A 27454-nucleotide genomic window follows, 5' to 3' on the forward strand; every position below is an offset into this window, starting at 1 on the left:
CAGCCTTTATCTAGTTGTAGAGGAGGTGTTTGGGATCCGATTGGAGCTTCCTCGGCCTAGCTCAACCTTGATCTTTTGGGCTCTTCACTCCTTTCAAGCTATTTTTGGCCCTTAGAGTGGTCTTTGTTATTGTAGGGGGCTTTTGTGTGTGGGGTCTATTTGTTCTTGTTCTGTCACCTTTTGGGGTTTCCTCTCGATGACTGTGGGTGCTCCTCTTTTTTTATCTTTTTGAAGAGGATCTTTGGTTTTGTTCAAGGTTTCTTTGTTTTTCCTTTCTCAGTCTTTCCTATTGAGGTGGATCATTCTTCTACTGAGGGGAAGAGTTGTAGGTTGAGTTCGGTGGGATGAAAACTATTGGGGGTGCTGGATGCCCTGTTGTTCGAGGGCGGATGGTTGACTGCTGCTCTCTTCTTGCTGCTGAGTTTCTGTCCATTTTCTCCTATAGAGGTGGAGATCTTGGTTAAGCTTATCTGCTTGGAGTTGGATTGGTCCAAGCCTCTTTTTCAACTATTGGTTCTAGGAGCCTTCTTAAAACCCAGCTGTCCAATAAAGCGTTGTGGTTCCGTCTCTTGGTTGCTGGACTTTGGTTCGTGGTTTGAAGCTTTGTCCTATCTGCTGATGGTTTCCATCTTTTCAGCCCCTATTGAGGTGGGTCCCTATCCTATTAAGGTGGAAAGACACTTTGCTGTTAGAGGTGTGACTATCAAATGCTTTGAGGTTGCTGGCTTCATTCTGGTGGTTTTGGGAGCCATTACAAAACCCATATCGAAGGTTAAGGGAGCCTTTCAAAACTCCCATGTTTTTGTTCAGTTCTTAATGCTTATCTTGTGTAATCTTGTCTGACTGGATGCTGACAGTTTTCAATGGCCCAATATAGACTGTGGCTATTTTTGGTTAAGGTCTAGGCTAGCTTTTAGCTGCTTGGAGTTTTTGTCACAGGTTAAGGGAACCATGAAAATCCCTACTGACTGGTTGAGGGTGCTTGTTATACCCTCGTCCTTTGCTTTTATGAGCTATAGTTTGAGGCTGTATCCTTGCTGGTGATGCTAGTCTATTTTGTAATGTTTATCTTTTGATTGTTTGGTTGGCTCTTTTTGCTTGTGGCTACGCTGGAGTTTGGCTGGCGTTTGTCAGTTTAGCTGTGTTTGGGCTACTGATTTTCATTGTTTGTACCCTTTGGCAGCGTAGTGTTGTGGGTTCCAGATCCTGGTAAAATATGAGGGTTTTGGGTCCCTTCAAAACCCGTTGTAGGGGTTTTGGGTCCCCTCAAAACCTATTTTTTCCTTAATAAAAAACAAGATACAAGTATCCTTTATAGAAATTATAGGTGCATAAAATGTATAAAACTTGAAGTTGTGCAAGACAAATAACTTTTCTTGAGTTATTGCGAGTCTACAACAACAAAGTACAAGTTTGATATAAATTAGGTGCATCACCATTATAACTTTAGGTTCAACTTTTAAGCATTTAGAAGTCATTTTTAGAGTTTTCCTCCCCTTTTCCATAAAAAAATTAGTTTAGTGTGAGTTTAGGTGATTAGGCATAGGAACCGACCTTCTTTAAAGGTTGATTTCTACCATCGAAATGTACACTCTGAGAGGTCATCCCACATGTCAATAGGTAACTAAAACCTAGCCAGGGTGCATACTTTGTTGATAATATACAGTTAACAAGTTTATTCACTTGTTAAAACTCTAGCCTTGCCTATAGTTCTAGGTAGGAACTAACAAGTAAACAAGAAAACAATACATGTTTTTTACATTTTTCTAAATTATGCGTGGATTCCTCAAATTTCTATCTGCTATGGAACGTTTGTGAAATGGTTTATGGAGTAGTCTATTGCAACTCTTTATAGACAATTGGACAATGATCTACAATATAATTCTTTTGCTAGCTCCATAAAATGCATTAAGAAGAAATTTAAGACAAATCAAATTGTATCAAATATTTGCTTTGAATTATCAAATTGAATGGTCAAATGATTTGAAGGAACATTTGATATAATATTATTTAGCTATCTACACATTATTAATTGTCAACTTCCCAAGTGAAACCTCACACTAAATATTCTAAAATTTCATCCACTTGAAACTATTCTTCAATTATGAAACCAAATATTACCAACCTCCTCCATATTTAATTTCCTAATTATTCAATTATTCAATCCTAAATGAATTTATTTTCTTATACCAAGTATAATCTTCCATATATTTTTTAATATATCCTATTTAACTTTACATTATTTCATTTTCAATACCGGAGCTGCGTGACTTTTACTTCCACGGCAAACGAATAGTAGGAGCCTGAGGCAGGAAGGCAGGATTCACAAATCACAAATCAGAAGAACAGAAGAAAGATGATAGGGAGATTCTGGTGTCTGGGCACAGGGCCTGTTATCATTCTCGGCGGCGTGGCTGCTGTCATCACAGCCGCTACATTTGCCCTAACTAATGATGTAAGACTCTCTTTCCTTTCAATACCTTGTTGAGAATGAAGACGATTTCTTTCCTCTTCAAATCACCAATATTATACACAACTGCGCTTCGATTTTTTCCTAAATGTTAACTAATAGATTGGTTAGGGTTTCCAAACAAAACTTCAAAATGCAAGAGCAGTTAAAGCTTTTTCGTAACTGCTGTTGCGCTGATCAAATCAATTATTACCATCTGAATTTATGAGCTACTGTGTTAGGAAGCCGAGAGCCAGCGGTGTGAGGAATGCATAGTCAAAACAAAACAAAAACAAAACAGATCAGCTTAAATATGAAACTACTCAGGCAATTTTTGTGATCTCACTATCCGCTTCTAAATAGTTTTTTGTTTTGTTTTTGTTTTGTTTTTGGTTCCAGTGTGCAGAGGATGCCATGATGGTGGCTAGTTTTAAACACCAAGCTCCTGCCCGTTATACTTATTTGTCTTATATTAATTTTTTTTTTTCCCTCAATTACAAGTTAAATCTCACGATATGATTTTCTTCAAGCATAAGAATAGCGTTTATTGCATAGATTGATTGGAGACAAGGCACTTTGGGCAAATACCCTAGGAAAAGACCAGAATAGGCGTTCTGGGCAAGTTTGCTAGGAAAAGACATAAATGTGAGTCTGATTTGAACGAAAGAATTCATCCAATAAACATAGAAGTACTTAAGAAGCTTCTAAAGTTAATTGTGGGTAATTTGGTAACAAAATCTTTAGTCAGTATCTAGTTACTTAATTTCCACTCATCAAAGGTGATCATAGGACATCTACTTACCTGATAAAAGAGTAAAATATTGTCCGCACCCAAGATCCCCATCATGTGATATCCATTATGTTTGTAAATAACGAGCTGTGCATTTGGCCCACTTTGCTTGGTCCCTTCGAGCGATATGTGCATATGACTAACTGTGGTGTATTCGTATGCCTAGTTCTGGGATTTCCGCATATGCTTGGCATTATTCTTGTAGCATTATCCTTTCTCTTGTCATTCTGAATAACATTACAATGAAAAATGGAAGTCCAACAAATCTAGCAATTGTTTTGTATCTTTTTTTCTACTGTTTGCATATGAGCCATATTATCCGGTTTTAGAGCGTTGTTTCTTCCTCTCAGATTCTTCATGCTTCTGGCTAGTAAGACTGGCCTCCTGCACGAGCAGAGGAATCCGAGGGAGATACTTCTAGCTTGCTTGTTGGCAGGGTTAATGCTGCTGTAGTGACACGTAATGGTGATCCATTTTATGACTTAGACAATTAAAATACCGTTGGGAAAAATGGGAAAAAATTTGAACTTATAAATTTATATTGTTATTATTATTTTTTTTTCTAGGTTGCTGGTTCGGGTTCGAAGAACCGGTACGGCAAAATTTTGAAAAGGGGTTTGGGTTTGTTAGTACAAAAACATGTAAATTTTTTTTAATATATATATATATATATATATATATATATATATATGCGCATGAATTAAGACTAGCATGTCACATAGCATTATATAAACAACAAAACAAACATAAACTTGTAATCATAGCATCATGATCATACCATAATAGCATCATATACATCATCAAAATGACAAAATATTCAAGTATCATTGTTTCAATTTTCAACAATTTAAAGTTTAATCATCAAATGGATTCTCTAAATTTCTAATTTATCCTCCTCCTCCTCCTCCTCCTCCTCCTCCTCCTCATCATTGACATTGACATTAGATGAGCGAATGCCACTTGCACTTGCACTATAAGTTTGCTCGGTATCTGAGTCATCAAGTGTTAATGCAAGAAGTTGAGAAGCGGGAGCATCCAAATCAGTATGCTCTGGCTCTATATCCCACATCTTCGTTTCCCCTTGGGTGCAGTCATGTTGTTTGTGTGAAAGAAGACGTAGGTTGGAATGCACATATACTAAATTCTCCGCTCTTTTTGATAGCAACCTATTGTACATTATTGAGTGGATGAACGAGTATGTGCTCCAATTTCTTTCTGAAGCAGATGAACTAGCAACCTATGAAGACAAAGTAAACAATTAAAGTTATACATTTATAAAATTAAAATTAAAAATTACTAGCAACCTATTAAGATAAAGTAAACTATAAATAAACTTGTGATAAATTTTAATTAATTAAACCTCTGTGATAAAACTTTGACAACGAGGGTTTGTAGGTGTTGGAAGCATGCACCATGGAAGTACCACCAACTATGAGCATCCTTCTTGGATCTATGGCGAAGAGCATCAACACTTAGACCATTCCCATTTGCAAATTCTATGAACTCATTTGTAATAGTATCTCGCAAATCATCATCGGGATATAGTCTAAGAAATGTTGCCTTGTACCCATCAGATACTTCTAGATCTCTCCATGGTGGAATCCTTCTTGGTTTATCAAGAAATTGATTGCTACAATACTTTGGTGTCAAGGCATAGGCAAGAAGATGCAAAGGAGTGGTCATCTTATTCCACCTTTCAAAAACAATTGCTTCCACTTCTTTGAAGAATTTCTCATTGGGGTCTTTCTCTCTTGCATTTATAGTGGACTTCATTTTTTCAAGCATTGAGTCAATGCCATCATAAATCTCACCAATGCAAGGCCTATCTATGTCGGTATAGCAAATCATGCTCATAATGGGCTCAGTGATACTAAGGAGATATGTCACAAGATCCCACCATTTCTCATTCAATATTTGGCCCCTAATTTTTGCTGCCCTCTCATTGCTACTCTGCTTCCATACAGTCCAATTGGTGCTAATCACCATATTGCATAGTGCCACTCTAACTTTCACATGTCGTCTTAAGATGATTGTGTTTGATGCAAAACAGGTCTCAACAACCTATAACACAAGTTAATGCCAAAATGATTAAAAAATAAAGCCAAACTTTAAAGAAGAATACACAATATAGCTTACACAATGATATTATGAACATTGAAAAAAAAAAATCAGAAAATGTAAAATTAAATTACTATTTCACTTACCTTAATAGCTCCAAATTTGAAAAGGATCTAAAAATCCCTTGAGACATGTGGTGGTTTCTGATGAACATCTGGATGTCCTCAACCTTTGTATACACATATCTGATCCATTTTATTTTAGTCCCAATCCTTTGTAGCATAAGATTAAGTGAATGTACCGCACAAGGTGTCCAAAAGATGTGATCATAGCGTTCCTCAACCAACAAACCAGCAGCTCTACAATTTTTTGCATTGTTCGTTATGACTTGGACAACATTGTGGGGTCCCACTGACTCAATGACGGAGATGGGAATATCTGCAATAAATTGGCCATCTTTTACTTGGCCCTCACAATCCACAGTTTAAAAAAATATTGCCTCTTTAGGGGACACCGCTATGACATTGATTAAAGGACAATTTTTAGAATTTTTCCACCCATCTGAAACAATTGATACTGTATACGATGAAAAGTGATGATGATAAACTATTGTAAAACCATAAAGATTGAACTACAAACAATCTAGGTCCTACAATGAAACATTCACCAATACAAATAGAGATACCTAAGATCATACAAATCAACAAAATAAAACAATATTACCATTCACATGTCAAGTAGTGTTTCAATCTCCATTGTCTTCTATCTCCATTGATTTTGTTTGGCATATTTGCTCTCAGATTTTATGTGTGGACAAGAGTTCAACAAAGAACGTATTGTGGTTGATAGCTAGATTGCAGGAAGGCTTGATTGGATATGATTGTTGGTTGAAAATTTTGTACACTTGGGGAAATATACAAAATTGTGGTTTCAACCACAGCACATGAGCAAAAAATCTCCTAATTAAGGGAAGGCTCCCCCTATCTAACTACAACTTGGAAAATAAAATGGGATGGAACAACAATCTTTCTTCTTTTTTCAAGAAAGACAATATCCTTTTCTCTTCACAGAAAAGGATAGCGATTGAATAACAGCAGTAACCACTTTCAAGTGAAATAAGAGAAAGGAAATGAAGTTTCCTGAAAGCACAAAGACTTCCGTCACTTCTTTCGGGACGGGACAACAATATCAAGCTCAAAGACTTGACTATTGGAAGTCCTATCTACCCTTTGCTATACTAAATTTTTACAATGAATAAAAGATAACAACTCAAAGACTGAAAAAATCTATTCTTTTAACACAAAGACAAGAATTAATGCAAGCTCAAAGACTTGCTGCTATTTCTTATCAAACAGTAATTTTTCATCAAGAATAGACGCAAGCTCAAAGACTTGCTGCTCCTTCTAGAGATTTTCCTATTTTAATTAATCTTCTCTACTTGTAGCTCAAAGACTTCAAATCAGATTGGACTAAGCTCCTTTATAAACACTTTGCATAGAGGAAATAAAAAGATTCAAACTCAAACATGTAGCTCAAAGACTCAAAACTTGAGTAATCCTTCTTTCTTATTCTTCAAAATCTTCAATTCACATACATAAGCTCAAAGACTTCTTGCTGTAACTTTGGCAGAGTTTTTGCTTGCTTTCCAAAAGATAAAAATTACAATAGACTCCTCCAGTATTTATAGAAGAGGAGCCTTGAGAAAAAGGTGGGAGGATCCTAACTAACTTGAGAGATTCTCTCAACCACCAAGACTCATTCAATAACTAACTAAGACTTCATTAACTAACTAAGACTTATTCCAACTACAGTCCTAATTGGACACAACTTGTAGTTGCCTTACATGTAATTACAAAAGTGCAAGTAATGTGTAACTTGCATTTTACAAAAATTACTTTTACATGTAACTTGTCAAAACAAAATTACAACTAAAGATTACAAAAGAGGGAAAATTCAACTAAGTGTTGAAAAACACTTAAGTTGCCTTTTGTGAAGACACGAATCCTTGAAATTTCTGGATGCTCGTTTGTAGTTCCTCGGGATTTGGTTCATGGGTGTTCTTAGCAACAACCATAGTCTTCACAATAGTGTCGTGACAGCGGAGGAGCGCAGAATTGTCTTTATCCAGGATAGACTGGATCTCGTGCAAAAAGGCTTGGTGTTTCATCAATGCTTGAATTGAAGCCGCCGAGAATTGTTCGCTCCTCCATTCATTATGAATCCTCATTTGTAAATCAGCAAGAACCTCTTCTTCTGGAATCAGCTCTCCATCCTGACTTACTATATTGCAAGAGGCCCTTTCACAATGTGAGACAATACCTCGATAGACTTCATCCCAGAATCTCCTTGCATCACTGATCTCTTCAATGAGGGATTTAAGAACAAGGGTCTTGTTTTCCATGAGTTCCTCAAATTCCAAGTACATGACCTTGGAAGAGATGATGGCGTGCTCCTGCAAAACACTCAGCTGTTGTTGGGGCATGGTACGCCAGATTGCCAAACTTTTCTCAACACTTTCCAGATTCTTTTTGAAAGTGTTAGAAGTCTGATCTAGTTTCTCCTCAATGGTTTCCATCTTAGACATTATTTGAAAAATGTCTTTTACCACTTGTATACATTGATCATGAAGCTGATCAACCCAGGAATCCAGTGCTTGTACTTTCTGAGCAGCCCTTTCCACTCCACGAATCGATTCTTGGGAACCAGAAGAACCTATGGAGTTACTCCCTTCAGCAGCAGGTTTTGTGATTTTATGAATGGCTGCCATGAGCTGTCGGTTTTCTTCTTCTAGCTTGTCTTTCTTTGCAAGGAGATCGTCACACCTTTGCACTAGTGAAGCAACAGAAAACTGAGCATCATGTTTAATGACCTCATGTGTTTGCTTGCCCAATTCTACCCTTGTAACCTTATAATCAGCAGCTGACATTTCATCAAGTGGTTTATCTGCAATAGGTTCCACAATTTCAGCTACTTTCATCTTGTTGCTATCAACAGTTACCCTAGAGATAGTCTTTGCCTTCTTAGCAACTTTGGATCTGGACTGTTTGAGTTGCTGGTAGTCAAAGGCATCAGGTGAGATCTCTTGCTTCTTTCTTTTCGGGGTGAAAGAACTAAGCCATGGAGGCAAAGTCATCAACTCACTTCCAGTAGTAGCCGTAAGCAAAGGAGAAGCAGTTTCTGTTTGAATTACCGTGGTAACCCTGGGAGGAATATTTATTTGAATAGCGACCACGGTTTGCTCAGTTACCAATGGACACGAAGATTGCCTCATGAATTCTTCAAAACCAGAAGTGGAAGTATCGATTTCTGATAACTGAATGCAAGTGGGATTATCTTCAGGAACTTTCAACACACTTTCTGGTTGTTGATCAGGAGAAGGCTCGTATGCTGAAATGGGAACTGCATTCTGAGGAGACTCATCTATGAGCAAATCAGGAGGAGAAAGAGGCGTCTCAATGGAAACTGGAGGAATGACCTCGTGAGGTGAGTCTGAAACTGGAGACCTAGGCGCATCGTCAGATTGCTGCCCCTCTTCTGGATTATCCAGATCGATCACCCGAACATGGAACCATGATTTCTCCTTCCCACGAGTAGTCGTCTCCTCAGGAGGAAGCACTACTACACGACTAACTCGTAACTTGATCCTTGTGCCTGAAGATGAAGCACCCTCCTTGTTATCAATCTGAATCTCAGATTTCGGTCCAAGAGGCCCTGTAGAATCATCTTCTTTACCAACCTTGATTTTGATAAGTCTAACAGCATTACTTTTCAGCCATGCATTAGTGTTGGCCAAGATAGGCTGAAATCTGTCAAGGATGGAGACGCACTCCTTGTGTGACCATTGGATCAAAGGAAGTGGAGCTTCCTCAACCCTTCGTGAAATGTATTCAGGATCAAGTATATGCCCGTCATCGATCATCCCTTGTGGGATATCCGCCAAGTTCAAGTCAACAATTTGCTCAACAGTGAGCCTGTAGTAATCCATCTTCAGAACTTCGGCTTCCGTGCGGAGATCTACCCAGATGTCTTCAATGCGATGAACATGCATAAAGGATTTCTTGATCTTCTCCTTCATACCTCTATAATCAAAATCAGCTCTAGGTTTGAACCTCTTAAGCTTGATTTCCTGCAATTCAACCTCCATGGCCTTAGCCTTCACAGATGTGACAAGGGAGTATCGACCAATTTTCAATGGGTTTGTGCTAGAGATCCCCATTCTAACTTTGTGTCTAGCAGACTGAAAAGTATGAACAACCATGATCTGTCTTCCCAACTCCATAAGAATTATCTTATCGGTTGGGTATCTTGGAAGCATGTATGGCTGTCCATCATAGCATCCAATCCTCATATAGGTGAAGGTGGGAAATTGCAGGAATAAACACCCATACTCAAACACCTTGACCCATGCCTCATCTGATACTCTTTTGTTTCTGAGATCCACGTCAAACTGACACATGAAATATCCAAAGAATGCATCTTGGACTCTTCTGAAATGCAGTCTGCTAGGTTTCAATGGCAACTGATCATAATATTCCCAAACTGGTATAAGCGAACGATCACCCTTGGTAGAAAGACCTGGAAAGTGTCTAAGTGACGCTGCTAAATATACCAAATAAGAATTTATGAAGAAGGTCATAGTGGTAGGAATTGCTGCAAGTTGTTCGCACAAAGCATCGCTGATGATTTCACCCCATGAAATGTGATGCGACTGCCGTATGAACATAATGAATTGATACATCCATGGCTCAAAGACATTAGAGTGCTCAAGGCCCATCATCCTGCTGAGAAGAGTGATGGTGTCTCCTATCTCCCACTTGAAATCACAACGGTACAACTTTGCCCATCTTGAGAAGGAAGGACGAGGCTCTTGGATCCATCTATTGATGTGTCGCTTGCAATCTTTTTCCCTTTTCACATAATACTCTGCTGCACTTTCTTTGGTGATTTCCATATAAACAGGTGCAGGAGGTATTTTGAAGACCTTCTCGATTGTATCCGCATCAAGACGAATTATAGCTTCACCATCATCATTTTTGATGACTTTTGACTCTTTGTCAAAATGATGGGCGCATGTAAGAACAAACTCAGGTTCTAGGGCAGCCACTAGGAAAGAAGATGCATGATGGATATGGCTGTCCAACAGCCGCTGCAAGTTGTTATCCTGTGGATCTTCTACCCTGTTGATGAATTCTGCCATATCAACATGCCTTATTTCCGTGTCCCTAATGCGATCCAAAGGAGAAGAAACCTGGGAAGGTGCAACCTCATTCTGGTATTTGTCATATTTGTATTTCATTTTCTTTGGAGTTGGCGATGCTGGCAAATCTGACATTGATTGTGAACCTGGAATGCTGTGATGAAGACTTAAAAGAGTTAAGGCAACATCATAATCAGCTGCAAATATCATTTTTTTTTGATCTTTGAATTTCACGGTTTTGTGAGAGGAAGGGGGGAGATATGTAGAAATGGGAAAATCTTGACTTTGACCAATTTCGGATCTTGGGAGAATTTTCGCAAGTATATAAGTTGGAAAGGACATACATGCAATCGGGGTTTTAAAACCCGAATACAAGTATACTTGTAAATTCGAAAATGGAGAAATGGGCGAAAAATGAGATTCTGACTTGCGGGAAATGATGGAAATGGAAAGTACGGATATGGGGAATGTGAATGAATAGAAATGGGAATATCCGGGAAAGTCATTTTCATGAAAATGGGAAGAACTTTTCAACATGTAATCCGGTTTTTAAAACCCGAATTTGCAAGGGAAGGGTATTTCACACTTTTCAAGCTTGGAATTTAACCAAAAATGGTTAAATTCCTTAACCGTAGGGGAAGAACAAGAATTTCCAGTGAACTTGTAATCGAGATTAAAAATCCCGAATACAAGTTTAAGAGGGAATTTTGGGAAGAACAATGCAATTCAACAATTGCATTTCAAGGGGAAGATTTCTTTCACACAAAAACCAATTTTTAGGGGAAGAACATCACATGCCAAAAAATGCAACTAATAACGAAAAATAAAGAAAACAAGAAAATAATAAAATGAAGAGAAGAAAGGAAGAACATACCTTTCTTAAAAATGCAAAATGCTTCTCCAACAATGCAACAATTCTTGAAATGAAGAAGCAAAACCGGTGAAAAGGAGCAATCCGGAATACCAAACCCTTATCACGTTTTTTGCAAAAATGTCTTATATGGAAAAACGTGGCACCAAGCAAGAGCAAAATGTCATGGAAAATGCTTGAATGCTTCTTAAACCTCAACGCCTTGGTACTTCAAGCTAAAACGATCCATGTTCTTGAAGATGCGTGGCATTCAACACTTCTAAAATGCAGCCATACGTGGAGGAAAAAACGTGGCACTTGTTGCATATTGGAGGGCATCATTAAATGGCTCAAAACTCCTCCCAAACTCCATGCCTAGGTGAGAAAGGGCAAAACGATTTAGGAGTTTGCAGTTTGTTAAAGATTTAACTCCTTAAAATGTGGCATTAAAGAAAAACGTGGTTGCTGATTTAGGGCAAAAAACCAGCAAATGTATCCTCCAAATGGCGTGAAAGATGTCCAAGAATGCATGAAGATAGGATGCAAACCAAAACGCCTCCTTCCTCCAACAATTTCTCCACAAAATTTGCCTTGAAATGGTCAAAAATTGTTTTTCCCTTGCATTTCGGGTTTTTTGGAGCAAAAGACAAGTTCGATTTGTCAAAAATGAAGCAAATCGGGTTTTAGATAGAAAACAACAAGTTCGATTTTCACTTTTCCCACTTTCATGTCAAAATCGGGTTTTTTAAGACAAATAGCAAGTTTAATTTTTCACTTTTTCAATCATCAAGCCAAAATCGGGTTTTTTTGGACAAATGACAAGTTTAAAATTGTCAAAAATGCACTTTCGTGTCAAAATCGGGTTTTTTGGAGCAAACTGCAAGTTTAAAAATACTTGTAAAAGGGAAATAAAATCCCTACAACAAGTTAAAAACACTTGCACATATGTAATGGGGATTAAAAATCCCTATTACATGTGAAAACCATTAAAGTAGGGGTCTTTTGAACAAACTGCAAGTTTACTTGCAGTTGAGCCAAACAATCCCTATTTTAACTAAAAATGACCAAAAAACAATAAAAAGATAAAAACATTAAAGGGGAAACTTAAAATAAATTACAAGTGACATATTTAAAATAAAAGTGCACATGTAATTGATCAAAAAATCCCCTACAAAGACCATAACAATGAATATCATTAAAACTTGCAGTTTGAAGAAAATTCTCCACCTGCAGTCTGGGTTTTAAAACCCGAAATTGAAGGAAAGGCATAGCAAACGAACCCAGAATTGGACGAAATTCGAAACGTAGTTCGAGAATGGAATGAGGATCAAGCCAGTCCAAGGATTAGTCGAAATTTTGCCTCGGGAAAATTTCATTTTTTTCATAAAAATTTCACCGTAGTGGTCCTTCATTTTTGGAAACAAAAATGAGGACAACAATGATCGAATAGACGCATTGATTAGACGAGTAGGGTTGATAGTGAAGGAAGCATCCTTTTATATAGAAGACACTTTAGGAAATGGAGGGATAAGATTAAGAGGTGTAAAGATAAATGGTCGGCTAGGATTAAAGGGTAGGTAGAGGAAATAATAAAATGATAAAGGGGGCAGGTAAGAGAAGAATTAAGAGATGAATGACATGTGTCATGGGTATAAAAGACTAATGAATTAATTAAATAAATAAAAGAATTATTTAATTAATAGAGGAAGAGGTATCATTTAAATAAATAAAATATTTATTTAATTTAGGAAAAGGAGAATTTAAATAAATAAAAGTATTTATTTAAATGAGGAAAAGCTTAGAAGAGGACTAATGAATGAATTAAATAAATAAGAATTTATTTAATTAATAGAAGACTTAGGATAAAATAATTAAATAAAGAAATATAAGACCATTTTAGGTGTCTACAGATACACTTGGCTCAGCCCATGAATCCTTTATGGGTTTCAATGCATCTTCAACCCCCTTCACCTTTTTCTCCAATAATGTTCCACGTACCTTCTCATAACCTGGGCCCTTATACCCTCTTGGTGCTTCATTAACACTTTTCAACATTTGCTTCCAATATGGGGAGCGAACAACATTGAAAGCCAACCCATTTGCATATATTCACCTTGCTACATCTGGTTAGCAATGTCTTGACTCTCATTTTGAAATATGGTTTCTAAAGGCCCCTTTGTTCTTTTGCGTGTCAAGGGTGCTTCACTTTGAGGTTTGGTTGTGGAAAAGAAGGGGTCGTTTTCTACTACAACATCGGGATTAGATGGGGCTTGCATTCCCCTTGTTTTTTTTGGTGCGGTTTGATTCAATCTGTGGGCTTCTCTCTCTTCTGCCTCCGCATTCTCCCTAATATATTTCATCACCGTCTCATCTGGTATAGGTTTACTATCTTTTCTAGGACATTTTTTGATGCCTCTTCCTTTTATTCCACACAAATGGCCTACCACTCGATAATATGAACTATTACATTCTAACATCTTTGGCATCTCCAATGGAATCCCCCACCTCTTGGAAGTGGTCTTATAATGTCAACATACTTCCATAGGGGAGAATTTGGATCATTTCTTTGTTTTGATTGTTCATTTGTGCCAATGGAGGAAGAGGTAGATGCTGTTCTAGTTCCTATGGCAAGAAATAATATGAACATATTCAAAATCAAAAACAAAAACAAAATAATGAAAAACAATTAATGTTTCATGTTTGACAATTTGTGAAACAAAAATAGTTGAAAAAAATGTTCAAAAACCTACCTCTTGCTGCCAATGGGAGCTTGCAAATGTGTGGAAATGATGCTGCAACACTTGTTGAAGCTTAAAAAATTAGTCTTCAACTCCTATTTGATCTTGGAAGTCAAATTTTGTTCACTCTTTCTTCAACCTGCTAGCAAAAAACTTTTGTTTGCAACACAAATGAGGAGAAATGAGCCAAGTTTATGTTTTAGAAGTCACTTTTAGGGTTTATTTTTCACTTTTTCACTGGCGGATTTCAGAAAAAAATTAAATTTTGTACATAAAATGCCTTTTTGGGTTGGCCGGCCGTCCGGGTTCGAATTGGGTCTGACCGGGTTCGACCTAGCTCGAACCCGGCCTGTGGAAAACGGACCCTGTCTGAACCACAGCCGGACCGGATCCGAACCTAGGACTTGGACTAGGACCAGGGGTCTGAGTGAACCCGGTAAGCTAGATTTTTTTTAATTTTTAAGTGTGAATTTCTAGGGGCTTCACTGCCTTGAGGAATTAAAATTGCATATAACATCTTTATATCACTTAAATACCATTAACAAGCTATACGAAATGACACTAGTGCCATAAGCACACATGGTGTTAAACTACCCACATATCACAGATTACTATAATATTTAACAGATAATATTTGTCTCTACTGATGAGAGTGCCATATATCTCATATCCATATCCTTTCTCTAGCAACAAAATAGAAGGAACAATTGCATATGACATAGACGAAATATCATGGTCAAAAACAACAAGTAGCCATTTTCTTAATTCGACTAATCCATGCAGTAACTAGCTCTATATTTATGCCCTGACCTCCAGCATTTCCTGCATCTTCATTCTGTTGTAACAATTCTTGCTTTCTTATCACATCTCTATTCACCCTTGTTTCTTCAGTCACAGGGAGGAATACCGACTGGTTTCTGTTGCACATCCATCCACATGAGATACCTTACAGGTTCTGCAGAATAATCTCTGTGTCCTTGCAGAACAAGCTAATATCCTGTACCTTTCTCATAGTCTGTTTCAGATCTTTTATTAATGCTCTAATTTCATCTTTGAAGACATTCAAATTAACCTCATTAATCATATGAGGCTTCCCATCTACATCTTCCATTACCAACAATCTGGCATCTGGACAGAGTTGATGCACAGACACCACACCACAATGCTTGGATCCCTGCCAACGTTCTTCTTATGTTTTGGCATTGTTAACTCATCACCTCTCCTCTCTCTGCCAATTAATCTTTCTACTGTTTAAATGCTGCTGAATAACCAATTATATTTCCTTTTGTCAACTTTAAAGCCACTGCACACATGCAGTCTTAAATTCCAACATGCTTCAATATATGCAGCCTTTATAAATTATCCAACACAAATTGATTCATTACTTTCTCATGATTCTTGATCATGGGGATACCATCATAGAAATTTGCATATTTGTACCTTTCACAGTAATGATCATTTCCATAATTACATCTCTTTTTGCCATATAACAAATATAATTTCACTTTATAGTTTATTATATCAACATTCAATAACTGCTCTATGTCAATCCATTCCTCATGCATTGAGCTGACTTTATTAAGAATGGGTCTCTCGAGTCTTTGACTGATGCCATAGTTTTCTAAGCTATTCGTGACACCATCATATTCTCTATAACATGCATATAAAATATCGTCAAAATATTACTTAGCTCCAATGCTTCTTCTAGCAAACATTTAAATCTCCAATCAGGGCACACCATTTTTTCCAATTGTTGTATCACTATGGCTGAGTCTCCTTTGACAATTAACTTCTTTCAACCTATGAATTTCGCCATTGTTAGACCTTTCATTACTAGCAACCAAAAAGTTTGAACTATCTTTTACGAGCTTTCCTCTATCTTTCAACACTACTCCTGCACTTGCTTCGGCCAGATTACCATGTAAAGCTCCATCAAAATTCGTATAAAACCCCTGATGTGGTTTCATGCATTTTATCTTTTTTCTATCATTCTGCTTAGTGATTGTCCCTTGAACTTTCTGATGAAACTCAAAATGCCAAGATTCTGTTATGCTTGTCCAGTGATTGAATAGCATTTGCTATAATTGAAATTTGAATTTTATGCATGTATTGATCCCAAGTTACACCCCTATCTATGAATACTTTATTGTTTGATTCTAATCACAAAGCCCGTAGAGAATATGCTAATGCTATCTTCCGTATGAGTTATACCCATGGGCCAGCTACTTATATGTCGACTCACTGTTGCTGGATACACCCAAACCATCCCCATTATTTTTGCCCCTTGAGTCCATATTTGTGACAATGAATGAATATGTGATCCACTGTCTCTTCATTCTTGCTGCAAAATACACATTGAGACAGACTACTGAATCCTATTTTTATTGAATTATCATATAAAATTTGTTTAAAATAGAGTCCATAGAGTTTCAGAACAGGGTACAAGGGGAGCAAGGACCTAAATTTGGGGATGGCTGTGCATATATAATATACTATATAGTACTTGAAAAATTAGTTATAAAGAAAATTTATAAGAAAATAACAATTAAAATGGTAAACTACCTAATCTTAAACACAATTGATTGCACAATGAAAATGTCAAATATCAATATACTATTATATTCAAAATATCTATATATTATTATATTCAAAATGGATACACGCAAGCCATCCCCATAATTTTTGCCCCTTGAGTCCATATTTGGGACAAGGAACGAGTATGTGATCCACTGCCTCTTCATCCTTGCTGCAAAATACACATTGAGACGGATCACTGAATCCTCATTTTCTTGAATTATTATATAAATATTTGTTTAAGGCAGAGTCCGTAGAGTTTCAGAACAGTGTACAAGGGGAGCAAAGGACCTAAATTTGGGGATGGCTGTGCAAATGTAATATACCATGTAGTACTTGAAAAATAGCTATGAAGAATATTTATAAGAAATAACAATTAAAATGGTAAACTACCTAATCATAAACACAATGGATTGCACAATGATAATGAAAATGCTAAATTTGAATATACTATCATATTCAAAATGGCAATATGATGATTAAATTCAAAATTGAAATATTATTGGCCAATGCCTCTAATCATCATCCCCAAAGGTTATGGCAAACTCCTCATCACTTGAACTGTTGGATCCATCTGGCTCAAGCTCCTCCAAATGGACACCGACCAATCTTGTGCAATATGTACAACTACAAGCATCTGTAATATACCTAACTAGGGGTAATTGAAAAATGACAAAAACTTCTGCAAACTAGGGCACAGAATATCTGAAAATTTACTTGCATAAAAATATTTTCATAACAACCCAGAATTCTGATGAGATCTGAGAACTGATTTAAAACTAAAAGATAGAGAGTTCTGATTAATGCTGGGTTCTGAAAATTTACAACATAAACCCTTATGACTGCCCAGAATTTTCAGAAAAGCATTTGACTGATTTTTCTTTAATTTTTCCTGAGATAGAGACAAATAAATAAGCAGATCTACTCACAAAAATACCTCAGAATTATTTCTGGGTTTTACCAAACCCTAGACGTCCAGAGATGGCAGCGCTAGGCTTCCAAAATGACTGCAAAACAGTCTGGCCAACTGCTTCTTGATAGCCGTCCCACATAGCGATCATTATTTGGGTAAAAACAACTGAAGATGATCACCAATCTGAAGCTTGTTCGCTGTTATCTTCCTTTGTTTTGGCCTCTAACCTGATCTGTACTTGCAGCTCTGAATGATAGTGAAGCTAGGGCTTCACAAACCTGAGGTTATTCTGCCGAAACACACTCTTCTACCTAGGGCGAGCCCGTGTGTCACACTGAAACAGGGATACTCAAGGTTATAACTCCTCAAGCCAAGTTGCTGTAGCAATACTCAGAATAATTCATCACATAATCCTCTGAAAATGAACGTAAAATGTGCACCAATAAGAACTCTTGTAGTTGGGGGGCCTACCTTGGCTTTTGTCACGTGTTTTAATTAAGTCACTTGAGTACATAAAAGAGGGGACAACTTAAGTCCCTTGGTTAGGCATCACTTAAAATTGCCTAAAAAGACGTGCCCAATTTAAAATAACTTAAATTCACTTTAGTTGCATCAAAAGACGTGCACTCAACTATAAATTAGAAATTAGAACAAGCCAAGGACCCCATATCTCACCCAATGATGCTCTACGTCCTCTTCCTCTTGGGCAATCCAAGGAAAGGAGAACCAAATTACAGCTAAGCGTCTTGATTTGAGTTGGGGACATTACAGCATCTCTATACTTCTAGAGGTAAGTCTATTCCTCTTGATAGAGTGGATGAAGTTGTATGTAGATTAGTTATTCCTAGCCAAAAAAGATCCAAAAACTTGGGACAAGAGGTGAATGGCTAGTGTGATTGTCAATGAATGAGACCCATACATAGGCCACCATACTATTGGATCATTCTATGCCATAGTCTTTCTATTGACATTTGCCTCTTTTGGATATCACCCAAGTGTGGCAAATTTGGTTCACTCAGTACAAATGGTGCTGACATTTTTACCGCTGCACCTTCACGAGCCTTGTCTTTATCTCAACATCTACCATAGGGGAAACTCGACCAGGTATTTGCATGTATCACTTTCGGTTCAATGCATAGGCAACATTGTGCAAGGGAGTGTTAAGCTTCTTCCACCTTTGTTGAATGATAGGCCAAATGTGTTTATTATGAAATTGTAAGGTTGGGTCTTTTGTTTGTACAACAACCTTCATTTGGCCAAGCATGTTGTCAATGCACTCATACACCTCTCCAAGATCTGGGGCATTAGCATCCCCATATCTGATGATCGTGAAAATTGGAGATATGATTGAGACAATGTATTTGGCATTGACCCAAAAAATGCCCCTCTTCACCACTTCCTTCACCCTCTCACCCTATTGAGACTCAGAATTAGGCCATCAATTCCACTTTTGTGTTATTACTATAAGTTGCAATGGCCTTTGCAACTCAAGCATTCTCTCCAAGATGATGAAGTATGCTGCATATATGGTCTTTACAAGTTTTAGAAATTCCTTCTTGGAGAAGGTTAAAGATAGCGCATGTGATGTGTGAGGTGGTTGTAGATAAGAATGTCTGCACATCTCTTGCATCAAGAACACCCCGTTTGATCCTTTCTATTTTCTTTATGTCTTCAAGTGCATTGGTCGTGGCATGCACACAACAAGAAGTCCAACATACATGTTTTTAAACTGCCTCAACCAACTTCCTTGCTACTCTACACACGTAGGCCACATTTTGCATGACCTGCACCACATTTTGAGGGTCAACCTTCTCAATTGCATCTCCAAGGATGTGGAATTGATAATTGACATCATTGTGGTGCCCTAAATAATTAAGACTCTAAGGAAGTAAGGGTTCTCTGTACATGCCACCATGATATCAATGAGTGGATGATGCCTAATGTCTATTCATCTGTCCTTGACATTGCTACATCCACTTGTGACCCATGTAGCCTTGTTTTTCTCCATAAGAATATCAATTTTGGAATAGATCTTATCTAAGATTGTGGTCCTTAGCCTTGTCTTTGTTGGTGGCACATATGAAGGTCTTGCTCCTATAATCTTAGCCACATCCTCCTTATAATTAGGAGAGCAAGCACCATGGAAGACCATTGGCAAAGAAGAATTTGCCAGTGACATCATTTGCCTCATCTTTCATTGTAACTTCCCCTATTTATAAGCTTTCAATTCCTAAAGGAAAACACACATTACTACCTAGTATATTACATTAATTCGGAGTAGATAATTACAGCTGTCCATAATTCAACTTAATATTGTCATTACTTCAGTCCCAATTCCTAATCCCTTCTCATTCTTAATCCCAGAAGAGGGCATTGGCTAGTCTAGGGCACTATGACACCACCTCCCTAATTCAGCCCAGATGTCAGGAACATCAGTCCTTTCATCCTTGGGGCCCTTCTATCTTGGAGTGTATTTACTCTGCCTCTCCTTAACAGCACCCGTCTCCCTTGGGGAGTAGAATTAGAATTGATTAAGTTCTTAGACTGTGAATCTATCTGTCTTTCAATTATTATGAATGTATATAAAATTAAGTATGACTGTCATACATATTGCAGTCTATATGAATATTTATAGTAAATTCTGCATAAGAACATTATCAAGCTTCATTTATTGAGCACATCCCCATGCATACCACCAAGAACAAGGATGTCACTGCCTGTAACTTAATAACAGTTCTGATCTGATCTGATTGACGGTGTTGTCATTGGATGCTTTGATTCCTTTCCTTTATATCTCTCAATGTGAGGGAGAAGTCACAGCTCTTCATCATGTATGCCCTTTGGCAAGAGACACACCCTTTCCACCATTAGCACCCTTTGAAAGAGTGCAACTCTTCATTATTTCTGCCCTTTGAAAGGGACACAACCTTTCACAGTCAAATCTGCACTTCTTATTTAAATCAGATCTGCACTTCTGATTCCCAAATTCTCCCCTCTTAAATGAGGTTCTCTTCTCCCTTTTATTACTCATGTTTGAGGGAGTCACAAATTTTCATTCCTTGTCTTTTGATCATTCATTAACTTAATTAAATTTTACTTATGTTTAATTATATTCTTTAATTTTTTTTAATTCTTTTGAATTTTAATTTTATTATTATTATTTACCATTAAATTCTATTTCAAAGCGGGGACATTACATTCATTTGAACATTAAACATTTGTGCCATCAAGTTGAGAGAAGAACCTATATACTATTAAAGTTTACCTCATCATCTGCCTCATCTTTCATTTGAACATTAAATATCTCTGCTATCTATGTTTACCCTTTGCCTCTGTTGCAATGGACGGACAAAGAGGAAATTGTGTGGCTCTTGGAAAGTGCTCTTACACCTTAGTGACATGGTAGTAGGTAGTGCGTTATGGTCATCACCAATACCAAACAATCTTTGTGTCTTTGGCCCTTGGTTTAAGTGGCAATCGGCCACTTATTCCAATGTCTTTTGCTTGAGATGTGGAGGAGATGCACATTAACTCTAGTAATGCTGCCTTGGTATTCAAGGCCTAAAAAATGGCATTTTCCATAGCCTAGTGCCCCTTGATGCGTTAGATTTCTTTGTTTCTAGTTTGATAGCAATGTTTTAGAGAGGCCTTATTATTGAAGGGACACTTGGCAATTTTATCCAATGATTTGGAATGGCAATTAAAATGCCTCTCTCTTTTATCTTCTCTTCTTGTAATTGTATTGAAATCCCGTCCTACTAGAACATTTTTGTTTTGTAGAAGTTTCAATTTCGAAGACATTTCTTTTAATGTTCATCTTTTCCTGATTGGACCATTGGGAATTGGGACCATAAACATTGAACAGAATGCCAGCTATACCTTCTTGATATGAAAGAAAACAGCATACAATCCTATTTTTATTGTCTTCTATTGAGTGTATATCTATTTTAATTTTTTTATATGGATTCAATAAAATACATAGATTTCTAGACTTTCCTGAAGCATCTACAACTATACCCCTCATTATTTCTAATATCTCTAGCCATCGTTTTCGTTATCTAAAATTAGCACTATATTAGGATTGATTAAACCAATTTGTTGTTTAACCAATCATCTTCTGTTAGGAGCATTGAGTACCCTAACATTCCATAATAAAACTTTCCTTTCAACTTTGGTGGTTCAATTTCCCTCTGCTTTGAATCACAATCTTTCATTGTACTTCATATTTCAGCTTCCGTTTCTTGTTGTATGTATTCCTCCATTTTGGCTGCATCTATTTTTCTCTCTACTTTCTTCTTGTTATTTTTTCTTGCCAATGTAAGAAGCATTTTTTGTTGAGGAAAAATTTCTTGTCTTCTCATATCTCCTCCATTGCATTGTTATCTAGTTTTATGAAATCCTATGCTACTTTAATAGTAAGTACAGATATTTAGACTACTTATCTCCTCTGACTCAAGCATATAATTTATTTTGCTCACTAAGGACTCTGCTTCTGATGCCATATCTCGATTGCATTTGGGAATGCTCTGATGATGTGCTGTCAGTGTACACTGTTCTTACCAGCTATTTTGAATTCTGGAAACAACTCCTTCTGCGATTGGCTATCTTTGTCCTAATCAATAGATACTTCATTAGCTAGATTATGCTATGAATTATTGTCATATTCTGCCTTGGGGTATCTTTTTTCTTAGAATGCGCCCTTGAAATGTTCTCATGAAATGTTCTCATTTTTACACCTCACGTTGCTTAATAATTGTTTGTTCCTGCATTCTTGTGCGTTGTCCAATTTTATGACATGTAAGACACCTGAATGGCATGTCTTCATAATCTAACTCCTTTATGAAGATCCCCTTTCCTGTTGCTGGTTTTATTTTCTTAGAAAATAGTATATCTAGATCTCTTCTTATTTTCATTCTAGCTTATACCTTGCGAGATTGTGTTAGTGCTTTGCTATCTGCTTCTACCACTTCCTCAATACATTTTCCTATCTCTGCCAAACGTTCTTTACTCTAGTATTCCAAGGGTAACCCATACACTCTTGTCCAAATTTCTGTAAGGGATTTTATATAAGAACAGTTTAACTGCTCTTTTTATTTCTGTTTTTTTTTACTTGTGCTTTTATAAGTCCTCTGCAAGAGTTTGTTGGTGTTCCTCAGGACTGGAAAATTGTATTTCAAAAATCCCCTTTTGTTAAGAATGTTGTAGTTTGCTTCTTACCGCATATCTGAGCTATCCATTCCTCAGCATCTTTAGGAAAATTTCTCAGACTCTTTAAAGTTGATTGGCTAAATAAGTCCAAAATCCATAAGGGGGCTATCAATCAAGCATTATTGACACAGTAAAATGGGGTGCCAACAGAATGTAAGAAAGCCTTTGGGACCCGCCTTGCACCAGTGGCTGATCTTCCTTGTTTATCATGGTCCCCAAATTTTTAAGAACCCAAAAAGGAAGAGTCTGAGAGGTTTTTCTAGCTTGGAATTGGAACTTACTAGAGATAAATATTTGTTGTTGGATGAGCAACGGGGAGATTTTGGCAGTGATAGATTCTTTAACACAGTATAATCCCTCTGGGCCAAGGAAACTGAAGAGAGGGGATACATGTCCAAAGAAGGGAGAAAGAGAATGAGCATGGGTTTCACTTTTCAGTAAGTCTTTCTAGAATCCTAAGGCTAGTAGTGTTGGGGTGGAGGGCTCAACGGAGTAGGGGAGTTTCATGCCAGGGCTCCTGGGAAGGACACTGGTTTCAGCTCACTGCAAGAAAAAGGTAAAGCCACAATGTTCTCGGATTGAAACATGTGGGAAGCTTTCCTTGGTTTTCTTGACCCTTTTCCTCCTTCCTCTAAGGCTTCTACCCAGTCTCTGGGCAACCTCAAAACTTTAGAAGATCTTACTGGCCGTGTTAAACTCATTAACACTAATATTGACACCTTGTTTGAAGCTTCAAAGGTTCAACATAAATTGATTAAATTGTATTTTACTGAAATTAATAGGATGAATGCTAAATTTTCTATGCTTAGAAACCAATCTCCTCATGATATGAAAACCCCCAAGGTTGTGGATGAATTTATTTTTAAGATGTGGGAGGCCTTGATGCAAACAAGCTGATTTCTGAAGGTACGAATCTGAAGGAAAGAATAAGTGATGTTGAATTATCCTTGCCGCAGGGCTAGGTACAACAAAAGGCCAGAATTGACAAACTTGATTAGGACATCAGAGACATCAAGGGATCCATAAACCAGTTTATATAAGTCAGAAAAAGTACCACTGAGAATAGCACTTTGGTTTTGAAGGTCTTCAAAGAGAAGCCGAAAGAGACTACTGACAAAGGGACAACTACTGCAATGCCGTGGAAAGAAAAGCTGGAGGCTACCCCAGCCTTGAATAATCTGTACTTTTAGTTGTTCTCAGTGTTTTTTAAGTGGTAATGTTTTGTTGGTTTTGCTGCTTTTTGCCTGTTGGTTAGCTATTCTTTAGCTGGCGTTCTGTTTTTTGTATAAGGTTTCCAACTGCGCACAACTTAGTAACTTATAAATAATATAATATCACAGAGAAACAAAACTGAGTTTATGAGGCCACAGTCTAAAGGCTACTAAATGTTATGTTGAATCTCAAGGTTTTGGCTTGCTGGCACTCAATTGCACTTATGGTCATTGGCACTCAATTGCACTTATGGTTATTAAATATCTTATCCAAGCTAAAGGCTACATAATTTTATGTTGAATCTCAAGGTCTTGGCTTGCCAGAACTCAATTGCGCGTATGATCATTAAATACCTTTTCCAAGATGGTCAAGTTCTCATTGTGAAACATTGGCTCTTCATTGTTTGCGATCCATCTTAGTCAAAATCATAATTGTTGTGGTCTCAAATTGCATCTCTCAACATATATGTTCTCAAGGGTCTTTCGTGAGGGGCCTGTGAAGCTATGGCCTGCAACTATAATTGTGTCAACCATCTTGCCAGTAATATTGACTAATAAACTGGATTATACAAAGAATCATGAATGCATTGCTGATTTTTCAGCCTTGGAAACCATGCCTAGGTAAGTAGAAAAAATTGGCAATCTGATCTGAATAAGATTGCAATGTTGTACAGAATTATTTGTTTGATTCTAGAATCTTAAAGCTTTGGTAAAAAATGATATGTAGGCATGAGTTAGAGTATGGCAGACTTGCCCAAAAGCTCATAATGCAACAGTTACAATCATCATAATAGAGGATCAGAAGTTTTGTCCTTGCATACACTCATTGGGAATAGATTGGCTTACTTTGTAGTACCAAAAACGACTGGTTTTAGGAAGTGGATATGTTTGTTTGCAAGATGCCTATACAGCTAAGGTTCAATGGTAAAAAGACTGGTGGCAAACAAAATTATGTGGAGATTGTGGCAAACAAAATTATTAAGGTTCAAGGGTAAAAAGACTGGTGGCAAACAAAATTATGTGGAGATTGTGTATGTTATTGCTTAAGAGGGTTTGCGAATTCTTTGTTAGATTGATATATTTGCTTTGTAAATAGCCATGACAGTATCATTAACCTAATAATTCTAGTTTTCATGTAACCTCTGTTCATTTTTTTAGTATTTGGTCGTCAAGCTTTTCATGCTTTTCAGTTTTTTGAGGCTCATAATTACTAAGGATGGTGTCAATAGCATGATATACAACCATAGCACACTTGTTCATTACAGTAATGAATTTTGCAACATAAACTTTCTAGCAGTATGGACTAAACCTGCTGTACGGTAGCTTCAGCATGTGTTCTATTTCTATCATCTGCTTTAGCTTCATCATTTTTTGGCAAAAAACAAGGAATAGGGTGGGATGTTGAGGGCTTGAAGAGGCAGCATACATTTGGACCAATTTTTGAAGTTTCTTATGCATGGGTTTGCTAAGTCCCAATATTGTTCTTGAAATAATCTGTACAAACCCAAAATTAAAAAACAAGAATGAAACACAAATATGACCTAAGTTGCAACTATATGGCAGAACCAATGCACCATTCAATTTATTTGTGTGCTTTATGTCTGTCTACGTAACTAAATTTAAATGTCATGTAATGCATAATATACACCAGAAGAATGTGCAAGACTCAAATAATCAGTAACTTGCTGTTGCTGACATTTCACGATTACCAGTATAATTTTGCTCTCTTCTTTCATTTTGTTTTGAGGATGGATTTTTTGTTGCATCTATGACATTTGGTGCAGGCTATTATGCACTGGAAACCCCTTTCAATGATGTGACATCTAAGGATGTATTGGGCATTACCAGTTTGCATATATTTAATTTGCGGATGTAATGATTCATATGCTTCCCACAATTATTAAGGAATGCGCTTAAAGCTTTTGTACAAAATATAGGCGAATTGAAATTTTTTTCATGTCTTATCCTAAATGAGAAATATAATCTACAAAATCTAAATATAGGTATACCCCAGGTTCTAAATGAAAGAGGATAATTTCAATTAACATGATATAATAGGCTTTTTCCTCAACTAGATAAAGTGACATGTTTGCTCAGTTTCCTGCGTGCTTTATGCCGACCATGACTTATATGTTACGAGCTCTTCCAAAATGATAGTGCTGGATTCTACATCCATTGTGAAAATTTAAGACTTAGAAATAAGATTCATTACATGCTCTAAATTTAAGAATGAAGCATTCCATATGCCTCAATCAATTTGGTTTCTGTTTTGGTTATTTGAAGTGCATGCATCAATAAACTAATATTTCAAGCTCTCTCCAGACAGTGTTGCTTATAGCTTTTACCTGTCAATTAGGCTATTGCTTCCTGTTTCCATTAGTAAAGAAGTTACATCAATCAGAGATTGTCAGATTGTTACAGTGACATTTAGTTTGGATGACTTGTTTTTAATCTGAATACTACAATTAATTTATCTTATAATGGAAATACTATAAAAAGGGATTGAATGAATGACAGAATTGATAGGATGGTGGTGTACTATGTGCTTGATTGGCATCCAAGTTGGTGCAAATTGTTTTTCTTTTTTTTGTAAAATCTGTACAATAATGAAGAAACTTAACTTTTATTCAGTGAGATTGTATGGATGTATAATTCTTGTCAATGTTTGGGTTCTAATCCATTTTCCTTTGTCACAGTATCCTTTCAAGGACAAGGGACAGAAACAGCAAGAGAAGCCAAAATCATGACCTGAGGTGCTGAAGTTTGATTAAAAAATGCAGTTACAGACTTCTTACCATCCTTTGTCAAGTGTTTACATATCTCGTTTTCTTTAATAATGCATATTGAGAACTATGCTAGAATTGGAAGTTAAAGCCTTTTGTAATTTGAAGTCTGATATCTCTGCTACTATGTCTGAATCTTATATGAAATACTGGTGTAGACATGGAATAGGTGAGTTATTATTTGTTATGATATGATGGCCCTTCATTGTGCTAAACTTATTGAAAACTTGGACAGAGAAAAACATTGGAAAGCATAGGCAATATGATATTTTGTGGGAAGATGTGTATAGTAGTGTTAAGATGCCAGGGCTACCATATTTGCCATAAAAAAATTATTCTTGCATATTGAGTTTAGGTTGTCTTAGATGACTTAGTTGCTCGGGCATTTTGACTAATTACAAATAAATACATTAGGCATTTACTGTTTCAGAAACTAACATGGACTAGTGTGTTCTAAAAGTGCAATACTAGCAAAACTCGTAAATATTATGATAAGCGACTTTTCTCCACGTGCCTTAACTTGGAGAAGTTCCTGAAAGGAATCACTTGCCATTTGAACGTAAGCTATTGAATCTTTACGAGTAGTTGGACAAGCAAGCTCCAATGTCAGACATTGCTCATTCCCAATTTTCATAATAGCTTTACATTTTCATGTGCTTTAGCTTGGTTCAGGAAGCAAGACC

The 27454-nt window shown here is 36.9% G+C and overlaps 1 long non-coding RNA gene across 1 annotated transcript; it reads left to right on the forward strand.

Moving 5' to 3' along the window:
• Window positions 1-2167: 2167 nt before the first annotated feature.
• On the forward strand, window positions 2168-27050 carry LOC131060145 (uncharacterized). Its single transcript, XR_009110289.2, has 2 exons — window positions 2168-2455; window positions 26685-27050. It is a non-coding gene; the product is annotated as an uncharacterized LOC131060145 (long non-coding RNA).
• The last annotated feature ends 404 nt before the right edge of the window (window positions 27051-27454 follow it).

The sequence above is a fragment of the Cryptomeria japonica genome, chromosome 7 (genome assembly GCF_030272615.1).
Source record: "Cryptomeria japonica chromosome 7, Sugi_1.0, whole genome shotgun sequence".
Taxonomy (NCBI): Eukaryota; Viridiplantae; Streptophyta; class Pinopsida; order Cupressales; family Cupressaceae; genus Cryptomeria; species Cryptomeria japonica.